Genomic DNA, 14,184 nt, shown 5'->3' with positions numbered 1-14,184 from the left:
GCCTCTACTGTAAACCCTTGTGTTGACTGTAAATTTTATGCAACAACATTAAGTTTCCTCATTATATGGAATTTCATTTTTGGCTATATGTTTAGATTGGTGACAAAGAGTGAATATTGGAATAAAATGCCACCTTGATTTTTCAACAACACTAAGCGCAAAATTTGAATATCTTTAGACAGTTTAACCTCTCCAAAGAAGCTCATTCCTGACAAATTCATCAGTTTAGCATACTCCTGATTTTATCAGGCAGATTTTGCATTTCTTGACATCCTACGTACCATGGCCATCTCCTTTCTGGATCCCAAGCTTCTAGTAGATAATGTTTTATGCAAATGGCTTGCATTATATTTCTGAGTTTCTCATACTATTCTGACCTCATATGTTTCTTTTGGGACTGTAGTTTGAATATTTATCTCAATAAATCAACTTTCCCTTTATCCCTAAACTTTCCTCTTGGATAAAGCTTGGAACTTACTGTAAAATCATGATCTGATGTAAAAGAGATTATATTCATAATCAAAATGATAAACTTAAGAGGGCGATGGTCACAGTTATCGTAGAAATATAATGATACTATCGGACAATAATAGCTCTCCTTTTGCTCAATCATCACTCTGTTTTGAGAAACCTTAACTAACTTGAAGTGTAAAAATCATACCAGGAGTGGGGTTCGAACCCACGTGGATACATATCCATTGGATCTTAAGTCCAACGCCTTAACCACTCGGCCATCCTGGTCAATTCACTGATGAATGCATCTTTCATACACAGGTGATTGTTATTAAACAAATGTTTTCTTATAAATTTTGCACTAACAGATTTCTTATTTTATAAGCCACTTATCAAGAGCATTAGATTGGCCTCTACTGTAAACCCTTGTGTTGACTGTAAATTTTATGCAACAACATTAAGTTTCCTCATTATATGGAATTTCATTTTTGGCTATATGTTTAGATTGGTGACAAAGAGTGAATATTGGAATAAAATGCCACCTTGATTTTTCAACAACACTAAGCGCAAAATTTGAATATCTTTAGACAGTTTAACCTCTCCAAAGAAGCTCATTCCTGACAAATTCATCAGTGTAGCATACTCCTGATTTTATCAGGCATATTTTGCATTTCTTGACATCCTACGTACCATGGCCATCTCCTTTCTGGATCCCAAGCTTCTAGTAGATAATGTTTTATGCAAATGGCTTGCATTATATTTCTGAGTTTCTCATACTATTCTGACCTCATATGTTTCTTTTGGGACTGTAGTTTGAATATTTATCTCAATAAATCAACTTTCCCTTTATCCCTAAACTTTCCTCTTGGATAAAGCTTGGAACTTACTGTAAAATCATGATCTGATGTAAAAGAGATTATATTCATAATCAAAATGATAAACTTAAGAGGGCGATGGTCACAGTTATCGTAGAAATATAATGATACTATCGGACAATAATAGCTCTCCTTTTGCTCAATCATCACTCTGTTTTGAGAAACCTTAACTAACTTCAAGTGTAAAAATCATACCAGGAGTGGGGTTCGAACCCACGTGGATACATATCCATTGGATCTTAAGTCCAACGCCTTAACCACTCGGCCATCCTGGTCAATTCACTGATGAATGCATCTTTCATACACAGGTGATTGTTATTAAACAAATGTTTTCTTATAAATTTTGCACTAACAGATTTCTTATTTTATAAGCCACTTATCAAGAGCATTAGATTGGCCTCTACTGTAAACCCTTGTGTTGACTGTAAATTTTATGCAACAACATTAAGTTTCCTCATTATATGGAATTTCATTTTTGGCTATATGTTTAGATTGGTGACAAAGAGTGAATATTGGAATAAAATGCCACCTTGATTTTTCAACAACACTAAGCGCAAAATTTGAATATCTTTAGACAGTTTAACCTCTCCAAAGAAGCTCATTCCTGACAAATTCATCAGTTTAGCATACTCCTGATTTTATCAGGCAGATTTTGCATTTCTTGACATCCTACGTACCATGGCCATCTCCTTTCTGGATCCCAAGCTTCTAGTAGATAATGTTTTATGCAAATGGCTTGCATTATATTTCTGAGTTTCTCATACTATTCTGACCTCATATGTTTCTTTTGGGACTGTAGTTTGAATATTTATCTCAATAAATCAACTTTCCCTTTATCCCTAAACTTTCCTCTTGGATAAAGCTTGGAACTTACTGTAAAATCATGATCTGATGTAAAAGAGATTATATTCATAATCAAAATGATAAACTTAAGAGGGCGATGGTCACAGTTATCGTAGAAATATAATGATACTATCGGACATTAATAGCTCTCCTTTTGCTCAATCATCACTCTGTTTTGAGAAACCTTAACTAACTTGAAGTGTAAAAGTCATATCAGGAGTGGGGTTCGAACCCACGTGGATACATATCCATTGGATCTTAAGTCCAACGCCTTAACCACTCGGCCATCCTGGTCAATTCACTGATGAATGCATCTTTCATACACAGGTGATTGTTATTAAACAAATGTTTTCTTATAAATTTTGCACTAACAGATTTCTTATTTTATAAGCCACTTATCAAGAGCATTAGATTGGCCTCTACTGTAAACCCTTGTGTTGACTGTAAATTTTATGCAACAACATTAAGTTTCCTCATTATATGGAATTTCATTTTTGGCTATATGTTTAGATTGGTGACAAAGAGTGAATATTGGAATAAAATGCCACCTTGATTTTTCAACAACACTAAGCGCAAAATTTGAATATCTTTAGACAGTTTAACCTCTCCAAAGAAGCTCATTCCTGACAAATTCATCAGTTTAGCATACTCCTGATTTTATCAGGCAGATTTTGCATTTCTTGACATCCTACGTACCATGGCCATCTCCTTTCTGGATCCCAAGCTTCTAGTAGATAATGTTTTATGCAAATGGCTTGCATTATATTTCTGAGTTTCTCATACTATTCTGACCTCATATGTTTCTTTTGGGACTGTAGTTTGAATATTTATCTCAATAAATCAACTTTCCCTTTATCCCTAAACTTTCCTCTTGGATAAAGCTTGGAACTTACTGTAAAATCATGATCTGATGTAAAAGAGATTATTTTCATAATCAAAATGATAAACTTAAGAGGGCGATGGTCACAGTTATCGAAGAAATATAACGATACTATCGGACAATAATAGCTCTCCTTTTGCTCAATCATCACTCCGTTTTGAGAAACCTTGACTAACTTCAAGTGTAAAAATCTTACCAGGAGTGGGGTTCGAACCCACGTGGATACATATCCATTGGATCTTAAGTCCAACACCTTAACCACTCGGCCATCCTAGTCAATTCACTGAAGAATGCATCTTTCATACACAGGTGATGGTTATTAAACAAATGTTTTCTTATAAATTTTGCACTAACAGATTTCTTATTTTATAAGCCACTTATCAAGAGCATTAGATTGGCCTCTACTGTAAACCCTTGTTTTCACTGTAAATTTTATGCAACAACATTAAGTTTCCTCGGTATGTGGAATTTCATTTTTGGCAATATGTTTAGAGTGGTGACAAAGAGTGAATATTGGAATAAAATGCCACCTTGACTTTTCAACAACACTAAGGGCAAAATTTGAGTATCTTTAGACAGTTTAACCTCTCCAAAGAAGCTCATACTTGACAAATTCATCAGTGTACCATACTCCAGAGTTTCTCAGGCAGATTTTACATTTCTTGACATCCTACGTACAATGGCCATCTCCTTTCAAGATCCTAAACTTCTAGTAGATAATGTTTTATGCAAATGGCTTGCATTATATTTCTGAGTTTCTCATATTATTCTGACCTCATATGTTTCTTTTGGGACTGTAGTTTGAATATTTATCTCAATAAATCAACTTTCCCTTTATCCCTAAACTTTCCTCTTGGATAAAGCTTGGAACTTACTGTAAAATCATGATCTGATGTAAAAGAGATTATTTTCATAATCAAAACGATAAAATTGAGAGGGCGATGGTCACAGTTATCGTAGAAATATGACGATACTATTGGACAATAACAGCTTTCCTTTTGTCCAATCATCACTCCATTTTGAGAAACCTTGTCTAACTTCAAGTGTAAAAGTCATACCAGCAGTGGGGTTTGAACCCACGCAGATACATATCCATTGGATCTTAAGGCCTATGCCTTAACCACTCAGCCATCCTGGTCAATTCACTGAGCAATGCATCTTTCATACACAGGTGATGGTTATTAAACAAATGTTTTCTTATAAATATTGCACAAACAGATTTCTTATTTTATAAGCCACTTATCAAGAGCATTAGATTGGATCCCAAACTTCTAGTAGATAATGTTTTCAGCAAATGGCTTGCATTATATTTCTGAGTTTCTCATAATATTCTGACCTCATATGTTTCTTTTGGGACTGTAGTTTGAATATTTATCTCAATAAATCAACTTTCCCTTTATCCCTAAACTTTCCTCCTGGATAAAGCTTGGAACTTACTGTAAAATAATGATCTGATGTAAAAGAGATTATTTTCATAATCAAAACGATAAAATTCGAACCCCACTCCTGGTATGATTTTTACACTTGAAGTTAGTCAAGGTTTCTCAAAACGGAGTGATGATTGAGCCAAAGGAGGGCTATTATTGTTTTATCGTTCAAGTGTTAAAATCATACCAGGAGTGGGGTTTGAACCCACGTGGATACATATCCATTGGATCTTAAGTCCAACGCCTTAACCACTCGGCCATCCTGGTCAATTCACTGATGAATGCATCTTTCATACACAGGTGATTGTTATTAAACAAATGTTTTCTTATAAATTTTGCACTAACAGATTTCTTATTTTATAAGCCACTTATCAAGAGCATTAGATTGGCCTCTACTGTAAACCCTTGTGTTGACTGTAAATTTTATGCAACAACATTAAGTTTCCTCATTATATGGAATTTCATTTTTGGCTATATGTTTAGATTGGTGACAAAGAGTGAATATTGGAATAAAATGCCACCTTGATTTTTCAACAACACTAAGCGCAAAATTTGAATATCTTTAGACAGTTTAACCTCTCCAAAGAAGCTCATTCCTGACAAATTCATCAGTTTAGCATACTCCTGATTTTATCAGGCAGATTTTGCATTTCTTGACATCCTACGTACCATGGCCATCTCCTTTCTGGATCCCAAGCTTCTAGTAGATAATGTTTTATGCAAATGGCTTGCATTATATTTCTGAGTTTCTCATACTATTCTGACCTCATATGTTTCTTTTGGGACTGTAGTTTGAATATTTATCTCAATAAATCAACTTTCCCTTTATCCCTAAACTTTCCTCTTGGATAAAGCTTGGAACTTACTGTAAAATCATGATCTGATGTAAAAGAGATTATATTCATAATCAAAATGATAAACTTAAGAGGGCGATGGTCACAGTTATCGTAGAAATATAATGATACTATCGGACATTAATAGCTCTCCTTTTGCTCAATCATCACTCTGTTTTGAGAAACCTTAACTAACTTGAAGTGTAAAAATCATACCAGGAGTGGGGTTCGAACCCACGTGGATACATATCCATTGGATCTTAAGTCCAATGCCTTAACCACTCGGCCATCCTGGTCAATTCACTGATGAATGCATCTTTCATACACAGGTGATTGTTATTAAACAAATGTTTTCTTATAAATTTTGCACTAACAGATTTCTTATTTTATAAGCCACTTATCAAGAGCATTAGATTGGCCTCTACTGTAAACCCTTGTGTTGACTGTAAATTTTATGCAACAACATTAAGTTTCCTCATTATATGGAATTTCCTTTTTGGCTATATGTTTAGATTGGTGACAAAGAGTGAATATTGGAATAAAATGCCACCTTGATTTTTCAACAACACTAAGCGCAAAATTTGAATATCTTTAGACAGTTTAACCTCTCCAAAGAAGCTCATTCCTGACAAATTCATCAGTTTAGCATACTCCTGATTTTATCAGGCAGATTTTGCATTTCTTGACATCCTACGTACCATGGCCATCTCCTTTCTGGATCCCAAGCTTCTAGTAGATAATGTTTTATGCAACTGGCTTGCATTATATTTCTGAGATTCTCATACTATTCTGACCTCATATGTTTCTTTTGGGACTGTAGTTTGAATATTTATCTCAATAAATCAACTTTCCCTTTATCCCTAAACTTTCCTCTTGGATAAAGCTTGGAACTTACTGTAAAATCATGATCTGATGTAAAAGAGATTATTTTCATAATCAAAATGATAAACTTAAGAGGGCGATGGTCACAGTTATCGAAGAAATATAACGATACTATCGGACAATAATAGCTCTCCTTTTGCTCAATCATCACTCCGTTTTGAGAAACCTTGACTAACTTCAAGTGTAAAAATCTTACCAGGAGTGGGGTTCGAACCCACGTGGATACATATCCATTGGATCTTAAGTCCAACACCTTAACCACTCGGCCATCCTAGTCAATTCTCTGAAGAATGCATCTTTCATACACAGGTGATGGTTATTAAACAAATGTTTTCTTATAAATTTTGCACTAACAGATTTCTTATTTTATAAGCCACTTATCAAGAGCATTAGATTGGCCTCTACTGTAAACCCTTGTTTTCACTGTAAATTTTATGCAACAACATTAAGTTTCCTCGGTATGTGGAATTTCATTTTTGGCAATATGTTTAGAGTGGTGACAAAGAGTGAATATTGGAATAAAATGCCACCTTGACTTTTCAACAACACTAAGGGCAAAATTTGAGTATCTTTAGACAGTTTAACCTCTCCAAAGAAGCTCATACTTGACAAATTCATCAGTGTACCATACTCCAGAGTTTCTCAGGCAGATTTTACATTTCTTGACATCCTACGTACAATGGCCATCTCCTTTCAAGATCCTAAACTTCTAGTAGATAATGTTTTATGCAAATGGCTTGCATTATATTTCTGAGTTTCTCATATTATTCTGACCTCATATGTTTCTTTTGGGACTGTAGTTTGAATATTTATCTCAATAAATCAACTTTCCCTTTATCCCTAAACTTTCCTCTTGGATAAAGCTTGGAACTTACTGTAAAATCATGATCTGATGTAAAAGAGATTATTTTCATAATCAAAATGATAAAATTGAGAGGGCGATGGTCACAGTTATCGTAGAAATATGACGATACTATTGGACAATAACAGCTTTCCTTTTGTCCAATCATCACTCCATTTTGAGAAACCTTGTCTAACTTCAAGTGTAAAAGTCATAACAGCTGTGGGGTTTGAACCCACGCGGATACATATCCATTGGATCTTAAGGCCTATGCCTTAACCACTCAGCCTACGTACCATGGCCATCTCCTTTCTGGATCCCAAGCTTCTAGTAGATAATGTTTTATGCAAATGGCTTGCATTATATTTCTGAGTTTCTCATACTATTCTGACCTCATATGTTTCTTTTGGGACTGTAGTTTGAATATTTATCTCAATAAATCAACTTTCCCTTTATCCCTAAACTTTCCTCTTGGATAAAGCTTGGAACTTACTGTAAAATCATGATCTGATGTAAAAGAGATTATATTCATAATCAAAATGATAAACTTAAGAGGGCGATGGTCACAGTTATCGTAGAAATATAATGATACTATCGGACATTAATAGCTCTCCTTTTGCTCAATCATCACTCTGTTTTGAGAAACCTTAACTAACTTGAAGTGTAAAAATCATACCAGGAGTGGGGTTCGAACCCACGTGGATACATATCCATTGGATCTTAAGTCCAACGCCTTAACCACTCGGCCATCCTGGTCAATTCACTGATGAATGCATCTTTCATACACAGGTGATTGTTATTAAACAAATGTTTTCTTATAAATTTTGCACTAACAGATTTCTTATTTTATAAGCCACTTATCAAGAGCAATAGATTGGCCTCTACTGTAAACCCTTGTGTTGACTGTAAATTTTATGCAACAACATTAAGTTTCCTCATTATATGGAATTTCATTTTTGGCTATATGTTTAGATTGGTGACAAAGAGTGAATATTGGAATAAAATGCCACCTTGATTTTTCAACAACACTAAGCGCAAAATTTGAATATCTTTAGACAGTTTAACCTCTCCAAAGAAGCTCATTCCTGACAAATTCATCAGTTTAGCATACTCCTGATTTTATCAGGCAGATTTTGCATTTCTTGACATCCTACGTACCATGGCCATCTCCTTTCTGGATCCCAAGCTTCTAGTAGATAATGTTTTATGCAAATGGCTTGCATTATATTTCTGAGTTTCTCATACTATTCTGACCTCATATGTTTCTTTTGGGACTGTAGTTTGAATATTTATCTCAATAAATCAACTTTCCCTTTATCCCTAAACTTTCCTCTTGGATAAAGCTTGGAACTTACTGTAAAATCATGATCTGATGTAAAAGAGATTATATTCATAATCAAAATGATAAACTTAAGAGGGCGATGGTCACAGTTATCGTAGAAATATAATGATACTATCGGACATTAATAGCTCTCCTTTTGCTCAATCATCACTCCGTTTTGAGAAACCTTGACTAACTTCAAGTGTAAAAATCTTACCAGGAGTGGGGTTCGAACCCACGTGGATACATATCCATTGGATCTTAAGTCCAACACCTTAACCACTCGGCCATCCTAGTCAATTCACTGAAGAATGCATCTTTCATACACAGGTGATGGTTATTAAACAAATGTTTTCTTATAAATTTTGCACTAACAGATTTCTTATTTTATAAGCCACTTATCAAGAGCATTAGATTGGCCTCTACTGTAAACCCTTGTTTTCACTGTAAATTTTATGCAACAACATTAAGTTTCCTCGGTATGTGGAATTTCATTTTTGGCAATATGTTTAGAGTGGTGACAAAGAGTGAATATTGGAATAAAATGCCACCTTGACTTTTCAACAACACTAAGGGCAAAATTTGAGTATCTTTAGACAGTTTAACCTCTCCAGAGAAGCTCATACTTGACAAATTCATCAGTGTACCATACTCCAGAGTTTCTCAGGCAGATTTTACATTTCTTGACATCCTACGTACAATGGCCATCTCCTTTCAAGATCCTAAACTTCTAGTAGATAATGTTTTATGCAAATGGCTTGCATTATATTTCTGAGTTTCTCATATTATTCTGACCTCATATGTTTCTTTTGGGACTGTAGTTTGAATATTTATCTCAATAAATCAACTTTCCCTTTATCCCTAAACTTTCCTCTTGGATAAAGCTTGGAACTTACTGTAAAATCATGATCTGATGTAAAAGAGATTATTTTCATAATCAAAACGATAAAATTGAGAGGGTGATGGTCACAGTTATCGTAGAAATATGACGATACTATTGGACAATAACAGCTTTCCTTTTGTCCAATCATCACTCCATTTTGAGAAACCTTGTCTAACTTCAAGTGTAAAAGTCATACCAGCAGTGGGGTTTGAACCCACGCAGATACATATCCATTGGATCTTAAGGCCTATGCCTTAACCACTCAGCCATCCTGGTCAATTCACTGAGCAATGCATCTTTCATACACAGGTGATGGTTATTAAACAAATGTTTTCTTATAAATATTGCACAAACAGATTTCTTATTTTATAAGCCACTTATCAAGAGCATTAGATTGGATCCCAAACTTCTAGTAGATAATGTTTTCAGCAAATGGCTTGCATTATATTTCTGAGTTTCTCATAATATTCTGACCTCATATGTTTCTTTTGGGACTGTAGTTTGAATATTTATCTCAATAAATCAACTTTCCCTTTATCCCTAAACTTTCCTCCTGGATAAAGCTTGGAACTTACTGTAAAATAATGATCTGATGTAAAAGAGATTATTTTCATAATCAAAACGATAAAATTCAAACCCCACTCCTGGTATGATTTTTACACTTGAAGTTAGTCAAGGTTTCTCAAAACGGAGTGATGATTGAGCCAAAGGAGGGCTATTATTGTTTTATCGTTCAAGTGTTAAAATCATACCAGGAGTGGGGTTTGAACCCACGTGGATACATATCCATTGGATCTTAAGTCCAACGCCTTAACCACTCGGCCATCCTGGTCAATTCACTGATGAATGCATCTTTCATACACAGGTGATTGTTATTAAACAAATGTTTTCTTATAAATTTTGCACTAACAGATTTCTTATTTTATAAGCCACTTATCAAGAGCATTAGATTGGCCTCTACTGTAAACCCTTGTGTTGACTGTAAATTTTATGCAACAACATTAAGTTTCCTCATTATATGGAATTTCATTTTTGGCTATATGTTTAGATTGGTGACAAAGAGTGAATATTGGAATAAAATGCCACCTTGATTTTTCAACAACACTAAGCGCAAAATTTGAATATCTTTAGACAGTTTAACCTCTCCAAAGAAGCTCATTCCTGACAAATTCATCAGTTTAGCATACTCCTGATTTTATCAGGCAGATTTTGCATTTCTTGACATCCTACGTACCATGGCCATCTCCTTTCTGGATCCCAAGCTTCTAGTAGATAATGTTTTATGCAAATGGCTTGCATTATATTTCTGAGTTTCTCATACTATTCTGACCTCATATGTTTCTTTTGGGACTGTAGTTTGAATATTTATCTCAATAAATCAACTTTCCCTTTATCCCTAAACTTTCCTCTTGGATAAAGCTTGGAACTTACTGTAAAATCATGATCTGATGTAAAAGAGATTATATTCATAATCAAAATGATAAACTTAAGAGGGCGATGGTCACAGTTATCGTAGAAATATAATGATACTATCGGACATTAATAGCTCTCCTTTTGCTCAATCATCACTCTGTTTTGAGAAACCTTAACTAACTTGAAGTGTAAAATTCATACCAGGAGTGGGGTTCGAACCCACGTGGATACATATCCATTGGATCTTAAGTCCAATGCCTTAACCACTCGGCCATCCTGGTCAATTCACTGATGAATGCATCTTTCATACACAGGTGATTGTTATTAAACAAATGTTTTCTTATAAATTTTGCACTAACAGATTTCTTATTTTATAAGCCACTTATCAAGAGCATTAGATTGGCCTCTACTGTAAACCCTTGTGTTGACTGTAAATTTTATGCAACAACATTAAGTTTCCTCATTATATGGAATTTCATTTTTGGCTATATGTTTAGATTGGTGACAAAGAGTGAATATTGGAATAAAATGCCACCTTGATTTTTCAACAACACTAAGCGCAAAATTTGAATATCTTTAGACAGTTTAACCTCTCCAAAGAAGCTCATTCCTGACAAATTCATCAGTTTAGCATACTCCTGATTTTATCAGGCAGATTTTGCATTTCTTGACATCCTACGTACCATGGCCATCTCCTTTCTGGATCCCAAGCTTCTAGTAGATAATGTTTTATGCAAATGGCTTGCATTATATTTCTGAGTTTCTCATACTATTCTGACCTCATATGTTTCTTTTGGGACTGTAGTTTGAATATTTATCTCAATAAATCAACTTTCCCTTTATCCCTAAACTTTCCTCTTGGATAAAGCTTGGAACTTACTGTAAAATCATGATCTGATGTAAAAGAGATTATTTTCATAATCAAAATGATAAACTTAAGAGGGCGATGGTCACAGTTATCGAAGAAATATCACGATACTATCGGACAATAATAGCTCTCCTTTTGCTCAATCATCACTCCGTTTTGAGAAACCTTGACTAACTTCAAGTGTAAAAATCTTACCAGGAGTGGGGTTCGAACCCACGTGGATACATATCCATTGGATCTTAAGTCCAATATCTTAACCACTCGGCCATCCTAGTCAATTCACTGAAGAATGCATCTTTCATACACAGGTGATGGTTATTAAACAAATGTTTTCTTATAAATTTTGCACTAACAGATTTCTTATTTTATAAGCCACTTATCAAGAGCATTAGATTGGCCTCTACTGTAAACCCTTGTTTTCACTGTAAATTTTATGCAACAACATTAAGTTTCCTCGGTATGTGGAATTTCATTTTTGGCAATATGTTTAGAGTGGTGACAAAGAGTGAATATTGGAATAAAATGCCACCTTGACTTTTCAACAACACTAAGGGCAAAATTTGAGTATCTTTAGACAGTTTAACCTCTCCAAAGAAGCTCATACTTGACAAATTCATCAGTGTACCATACTCCAGAGTTTCTCAGGCAGATTTTACATTTCTTGACATCCTACGTACAATGGCCATCTCCTTTCAAGATCCTAAACTTCTAGTAGATAATGTTTTATGCAAATGGCTTGCATTATATTTCTGAGTTTCTCATATTATTCTGACCTCATATGTTTCTTTTGGGACTGTAGTTTGAATATTTATCTCAATAAATCAACTTTCCCTTTATCCCTAAACTTTCCTCTTGGATAAAGCTTGGAACTTACTGTAAAATCATGATCTGATGTAAAAGAGATTATTTTCATAATCAAAACGATAAAATTGAGAGGGCGATGGTCACAGTTATCGTAGAAATATGACGATACTATTGGACAATAACAGCTTTCCTTTTGTCCAATCATCACTCCATTTTGAGAAACCTTGTCTAACTTCAAGTGTAAAAGTCATACCAGCAGTGGGGTTTGAACCCACGCGGATACATATCCATTGGATCTTAAGGCCTATGCCTTAACCACTCAGCCATCCTGGTCAATTCACTGAGCAATGCATCTTTCATACACAGGTGATGGTTATTAAACAAATGTTTTCTTATAAATATTGCACAAACAGATTTCTTATTTTATAAGCCACTTATCAAGAGCATTAGATTGGATCCCAAACTTCTAGTAGATAATGTTTTCAGCAAATGGCTTGCATTATATTTCTGAGTTTCTCATAATATTCTGACCTCATATGTTTCTTTTGGGACTGTAGTTTGAATATTTATCTCAATAAATCAACTTTCCCTTTATCCCTAAACTTTCCTCCTGGATAAAGCTTGGAACTTACTGTAAAATAATGATCTGATGTAAAAGAGATTATTTTCATAATCAAAACGATAAAATTCGAACCCCACTCCTGGTATGATTTTTACACTTGAAGTTAGTCAAGGTTTCTCAAAACGGAGTGATGATTGAGCCAAAGGAGGGCTATTATTGTTTTATCGTTCAAGTGTTAAAATCATACCAGGAGTGGGGTTTGAACCCACGTGGATACATATCCATTGGATCTTAAGTCCAACGCCTTAACCACTCGGCCATCCTGGTCAATTCACTGATGAATGCATCTTTCATACACAGGTGATTGTTATTAAACAAATGTTTTCTTATAAATTTTGCACTAACAGATTTCTTATTTTATAAGCCACTTATCAAGAGCATTAGATTGGCCTCTACTGTAAACCCTTGTGTTGACTGTAAATTTTATGCAACAACATTAAGTTTCCTCATTATATGGAATTTCATTTTTGGCTATATGTTTAGATTGGTGACAAAGAGTGAATATTGGAATAAAATGCCACCTTGATTTTTCAACAACACTAAGCGCAAAATTTGAATATCTTTAGACAGTTTAACCTCTCCAAAGAAGCTCATTCCTGACAAATTCATCAGTTTAGCATACTCCTGATTTTATCAGGCAGATTTTGCATTTCTTGACATCCTACGTACCATGGCCATCTCCTTTCTGGATCCCAAGCTTCTAGTAGATAATGTTTTATGCAAATGGCTTGCATTATATTTCTGAGTTTCTCATACTATTCTGACCTCATATGTTTCTTTTGGGACTGTAGTTTGAATATTTATCTCAATAAATCAACTTTCCCTTTATCCCTAAACTTTCCTCTTGGATAAAGCTTGGAACTTACTGTAAAATCATGATCTGATGTAAAAGAGATTATATTCATAATCAAAATGATAAACTTAAGAGGGCGATGGTCACAGTTATCGTAGAAATATAATGATACTATCGGACATTAATAGCTCTCCTTTTGCTCAATCATCACTCCGTTTTGAGAAACCTTGGCTAACTTCAAGTGTAAAAATCTTACCAGGAGTGGGGTTCGAACCCACGTGGATACATATCCATTGGATCTTAAGTCCAACACCTTAACCACTCGGCCATCCTAGTCAATTCACTGAAGAATGCATCTTTCATACACAGGTGATGGTTATTAAACAAATGTTTTCTTATAAATTTTGCACTAACAGATTTCTTATTTTATAAGCCACTTATCAAGA

At 34.6% G+C, this 14,184-nt stretch overlaps 15 non-coding genes across 15 annotated transcripts; all 15 read right to left on the bottom strand.

Annotated features, from left to right (window-relative positions):
- Positions 1–658: 658 nt before the first annotated feature.
- Positions 659–741, bottom strand: TRNAL-UAA (transfer RNA leucine (anticodon UAA)). The gene has a single exon. It is a non-coding gene; the product is annotated as a tRNA-Leu (tRNA).
- A 779-nt stretch (positions 742–1,520) lies between these two features.
- TRNAL-UAA (transfer RNA leucine (anticodon UAA)) lies at positions 1,521–1,603 on the bottom strand. The gene has a single exon. It is a non-coding gene; the product is annotated as a tRNA-Leu (tRNA).
- A 779-nt stretch (positions 1,604–2,382) lies between these two features.
- TRNAL-UAA (transfer RNA leucine (anticodon UAA)) lies at positions 2,383–2,465 on the bottom strand. The gene has a single exon. It is a non-coding gene; the product is annotated as a tRNA-Leu (tRNA).
- Positions 2,466–3,244: 779 nt separating this feature from the next.
- TRNAL-UAA (transfer RNA leucine (anticodon UAA)) lies at positions 3,245–3,327 on the bottom strand. Its single transcript has one exon. It is a non-coding gene; the product is annotated as a tRNA-Leu (tRNA).
- Positions 3,328–4,662: 1,335 nt separating this feature from the next.
- On the bottom strand, positions 4,663–4,745 carry TRNAL-UAA (transfer RNA leucine (anticodon UAA)). Its single transcript has one exon. It is a non-coding gene; the product is annotated as a tRNA-Leu (tRNA).
- A 779-nt stretch (positions 4,746–5,524) lies between these two features.
- Positions 5,525–5,607, bottom strand: TRNAL-UAA (transfer RNA leucine (anticodon UAA)). The gene has a single exon. It is a non-coding gene; the product is annotated as a tRNA-Leu (tRNA).
- A 779-nt stretch (positions 5,608–6,386) lies between these two features.
- Positions 6,387–6,469, bottom strand: TRNAL-UAA (transfer RNA leucine (anticodon UAA)). Its single transcript has one exon. It is a non-coding gene; the product is annotated as a tRNA-Leu (tRNA).
- Positions 6,470–7,707: 1,238 nt separating this feature from the next.
- TRNAL-UAA (transfer RNA leucine (anticodon UAA)) lies at positions 7,708–7,790 on the bottom strand. The gene has a single exon. It is a non-coding gene; the product is annotated as a tRNA-Leu (tRNA).
- A 779-nt stretch (positions 7,791–8,569) lies between these two features.
- TRNAL-UAA (transfer RNA leucine (anticodon UAA)) lies at positions 8,570–8,652 on the bottom strand. The gene has a single exon. It is a non-coding gene; the product is annotated as a tRNA-Leu (tRNA).
- A 1,335-nt stretch (positions 8,653–9,987) lies between these two features.
- TRNAL-UAA (transfer RNA leucine (anticodon UAA)) lies at positions 9,988–10,070 on the bottom strand. Its single transcript has one exon. It is a non-coding gene; the product is annotated as a tRNA-Leu (tRNA).
- Positions 10,071–10,849: 779 nt separating this feature from the next.
- On the bottom strand, positions 10,850–10,932 carry TRNAL-UAA (transfer RNA leucine (anticodon UAA)). Its single transcript has one exon. It is a non-coding gene; the product is annotated as a tRNA-Leu (tRNA).
- A 779-nt stretch (positions 10,933–11,711) lies between these two features.
- On the bottom strand, positions 11,712–11,794 carry TRNAL-UAA (transfer RNA leucine (anticodon UAA)). Its single transcript has one exon. It is a non-coding gene; the product is annotated as a tRNA-Leu (tRNA).
- A 779-nt stretch (positions 11,795–12,573) lies between these two features.
- TRNAL-UAA (transfer RNA leucine (anticodon UAA)) lies at positions 12,574–12,656 on the bottom strand. Its single transcript has one exon. It is a non-coding gene; the product is annotated as a tRNA-Leu (tRNA).
- A 473-nt stretch (positions 12,657–13,129) lies between these two features.
- On the bottom strand, positions 13,130–13,212 carry TRNAL-UAA (transfer RNA leucine (anticodon UAA)). The gene has a single exon. It is a non-coding gene; the product is annotated as a tRNA-Leu (tRNA).
- Positions 13,213–13,991: 779 nt separating this feature from the next.
- Positions 13,992–14,074, bottom strand: TRNAL-UAA (transfer RNA leucine (anticodon UAA)). The gene has a single exon. It is a non-coding gene; the product is annotated as a tRNA-Leu (tRNA).
- Positions 14,075–14,184: the final 110 nt, after the last annotated feature.

The sequence above is a fragment of the Phyllobates terribilis genome, unplaced genomic scaffold (genome assembly GCF_046119375.1).
Source record: "Phyllobates terribilis strain yellow unplaced genomic scaffold, ASM4611937v1 Scaffold_3__8_contigs__length_932513732, whole genome shotgun sequence".
NCBI classification, from domain to species: domain Eukaryota; kingdom Metazoa; phylum Chordata; class Amphibia; order Anura; family Dendrobatidae; genus Phyllobates; species Phyllobates terribilis.
The sequence above is the reverse complement of the archived record's forward strand: the minus strand, read 5'-3'. Positions and strand labels throughout refer to the sequence as shown.